This window comes from Castor canadensis, chromosome X (assembly GCF_047511655.1).
Source record: "Castor canadensis chromosome X, mCasCan1.hap1v2, whole genome shotgun sequence".
Lineage (NCBI taxonomy): Eukaryota > Metazoa > Chordata > Mammalia > Rodentia > Castoridae > Castor > Castor canadensis.
Window position 1 is genome coordinate 8,268,853 of NC_133405.1, and position 3,969 is coordinate 8,272,821.

Here is a 3,969-nt window from a genome sequence, read left to right on the forward strand (position 1 = left end):
CCATTCTTTATTTAATTATTGATATACATCACTGTGGACTAGGTGCTATTTATTTTATATCTTAGTTATAATACAATATCACTCTTGTTATTTGTTTATTTTTGCTAAATTTGTTCTGGCTTTGAACAAGGAGAGCTTTTTTTTTTGTCAGCCTGTCTTGATATACCCTTAGGTATTTTGGTCATTTCCTTATTTTCTGTCACTACAAGACACTGTAGCCTCAAGTTGTATATTTTCTTGCCACTGTCCTAGAATTAGCCATTTAGAATACTCGCAAGGAGCTATGGAAAACTTTTTATTCACTATTATTTTCTCTAATGATCTTGGCTTTTTATGCATATTGTCATATGTATTAGAAAATAATTTCAATTCAGTTTCTCTCCTTATACATACTTGTACCTCTTAATCTGGAAGTTTATCTAATTGCAATAAGTGGTGCTTATATGTATAAGAATACACATTTATGTGTATGTATATGTGACAGTGTTCAGACTAAACCAATTGAGACTAGAAAATCCAGGAGAAAAATACTTAGTACATAATAAAATAATTGGAAAAATGATGAGATATACTAATCACTAATGGTATTAGAAAAATGATAACAATGTTAAAGTTAGTTAAGATACATAGACCATCATGTCATCAGAATAAATCTTATGTGGTTTGAGTACTGCAAAGTATTTTAAAAATCAGAAAAATAATAGAGCAAATGTACAAATACATTGAAGGCAAACTTGTTTCACATTTGTCTACTATGAATAATGCTTCTATGAACATTTTAGCAAATTTTTAGGGTGAATAAGTGTTTTTAATCCTCTTTTGTATATACCTTGGAGTAAAACTGCTAAGTCAGATGATATACTGTTTAACTTTTTGAAGAACAGTTAAACTATACTCCAAAATGCCTGCACTAGTTTCCCTTCCTTTCCATAATATATAAGGGTTTCGATTGTCCTTATCACTACACCTGCTATTGTCTTACTTTTATTACAGCCATCAGTGTGGGTAATGAAATAACCACTCATTGTGGTTTTTATTTTCTTTTTTTTTCTTTTATTATTCATATGTGCATACAAGGCTTGGGTCATTTCTCACCCCTGCCCCCACCCCCTCCCTTACAACCCACTCTGCCCCCTCCCTCTCCCCCCCACCCCCTCAATACCCAGCAGAAACTATTTTGCCCTTATTTCTAATTTTGTTGTAGAGAGAGTATAAGCAATAATAGGAAGGAACAAGGGTTTTTGCTGGTTGAGATAAGGATAGCTATACAGGGCATTGACTCACATTGATTTCCTGTGCGTGGGTGTTACCTTCCAGGTTAATTCTTTTTGATCTAAACTTTTCTCTAGTTCCTGGTCCCCTTTTCCTATTGGCCTCAGTTGCTTTTAAGATATCTGCTTTAGTTTCTCTGCTTTAAGGGCAACAAATGCTAGCTAGTTTTTTAGGTGTCTTACCTATCCTCACCCCTCCCTTGTGTGCTCTCACTTTTATCATGTGCTCAAAGTCCAGTCCCATTGTTGTGTTTGCTCTTGATCTGATGTCCACATATGAGGGAGAACATACGATTTTTGGTCTTTTGGGCCAGGCTAACCTCACTCAGAATGATGTTCTCCAATTCCATCCATTTACCAGGGAATGATAACATTTCGTTCTTCTTCATGGCTGCATAAAATTCCATTGTGTATAGATACCACATTTTCTTAATCCATTCGTCAGTGGTGGGGCATCTTGGTTATTTCCATAACATGGCTATTGTGAATAGTGCCACAATAAACATGGGTGTGCAGGTGCCTCTGGAGTAACCTGTGTCACGGTCTTTTGGGTATATCCCCAAGAGTGGTATTGCTGGATCAAATGGTAGATCCATGTCTAGCTTTTTAAGCAGCCTCCAAATTTTTTTCCAGAGTGGTTGTACTAGTTTACATTCCCACCAACAGTGTAAGAGGGTTCCTTTTTCCCCACATCCTCGCCAACACCTGTTGTTGGTGGTGTTGCTGATGATGGCTATTCTAACAGGGGTGAAGTGGAATCTTAATGTGGTTTTAATTTGCATTTCCTTTATTGCTAGAGATGGTGAGCATTTTTTCATGTGTTTTTTGGCCATTTGAATTTCTTCTTTTGAGAAAGTTCTGTTTAGTTCACTTGCCCATTTCTTTATTGGTTCATTAGTTTTGGGAGAATTTAGTTTTTTAAGTTCCCTATATATTCTGGTTATCAGTCCTTTTTCTGATGTATAGCTGGCAAATATTTTCTCCCACTCTGTGGGTGTTCTCTTCAGTTTAGAGACCATTTCTTTTGATGAACAGAAGCTTTTTAGCTTTATGAGGTCCCATTTATCTATGCTATCTCTTAGTTGCTGTGCTGCTGGGGTTTCGTTGAGAAAGTTCTTACCTATACCTACTAACTCCAGAGTATTTCCTACTCTTTTCTGAATCAACTTTAGAGTTTGGGGTCTGATATTAAGATCCTTGATCCAATTTGAGTTAATCTTGGTATAGGGTGATATACATGGATCTAGTTTCAGTTTTTTGCAGACTGCTAACCAGTTTTCCCAGCAGTTTTTGTTGAAAAGGCTATTTCTCCATCGTATATTTTTAGCTCCTTTGTCAAAGACAAGTTGGTTATAGTTTTGTGGCTTCATATCTGGGCCCTCTATTCTGTTCCACTAGTCTTCATGTCTGTTTTTGTGCCAGTACCATGCTGTTTTTATTGTTACTGCTTTGTAATATAGCTTGAAGTCAGGTATTGTGATACCTCCTGCATTGTTCTTTTGACTGAGTATTGCCTTGGCTATTTGTGCCTTCCTGTGTTTCCATATAAATTTCACGGTAGATTTTTCGATCTCTTTAATGAATGTCATTGGAATTTTGATGGGAATTGCATTAAACATGTAGATTACTTTAGGGAGTATCGACATTTTTACTATGTTGATTCTACCAATCCATGAGCATGGGAGATCTCTCCACTTTTTATAGTCTTTCTCAATCTCTTTCTTCAGAAGTGTATAATTTTCCTTGTAGAGGTCTTTCACATCTTTTGTTAGGTTTACACCTAGGTATTTGATTTTTTTTGAGGCTATTGTAAATGGAATTATTTTCATGTATTCTTTTTCAGTTTGCTCATTATTAGTGTATAGAAATGCTAATGATTTTTCTATGTTGATTTTATATCCTGCTACCTTGCTATAGCTATTGATGATGTCTATAAGCTTCTGAGTAGAGTTTTTTGGGTCTTTAAGGTATAGGATCATGTCATCTGCAACTAGGGATATTTTGACAGTTTCTTGACCTATTTGTATTCCTTTTATTCCTTCTTCTTGCCTAATTGCTCTGGCTAGGAATTCCAGTACTATGTTGAATAGGAGTGGAGATAGTGGGCATCCTTGTCTGGTTCCTGATTTTAGAGGGAATGGTTTCAGTTTTTCTCCGTTAAGTATAATGCTGGCTGTAGGTTTGTCATATATAGCTTTTATAATGTTGAGGTTCATTGTGGTTTTGATTTTCATTCCCCTGATAGTTAACGTGGTTAGTCATGTTTTCATATCTTAACATTATACCTGCTTGCACTTTGAAATGCTTTTCATTGTATCCCCAAATGAATTTTATTTGTGTCACGTAGGTTTTTTTTTTTTTTTGCTTCAAAATAGAAATTTTTGATATATTCTTAAAAATATTTAGGAAAACTCTATGCAGTTCATTATAGGTATTAATTTTTACAGAGAATTCAAGAGTCGTAGACAAAGTATGTTTTTCAACTACTTGCAGCTTTAGGTGAATAAGAACAACATATAGTAAATGGACCCATTGGTGGTAATAACTAAAGTTTTTTTAAAATTTTATTTATTTACTTTTTATTCATATGTGCATACAATGTTTGGGTCATTTCTCCCCCCTTCCTCCCAGCCCTTCCCTTACTGCTCCCCACCCCGCTTCCTCACTTACCCACCCTAACCCCTTGCTACCAGGCAGA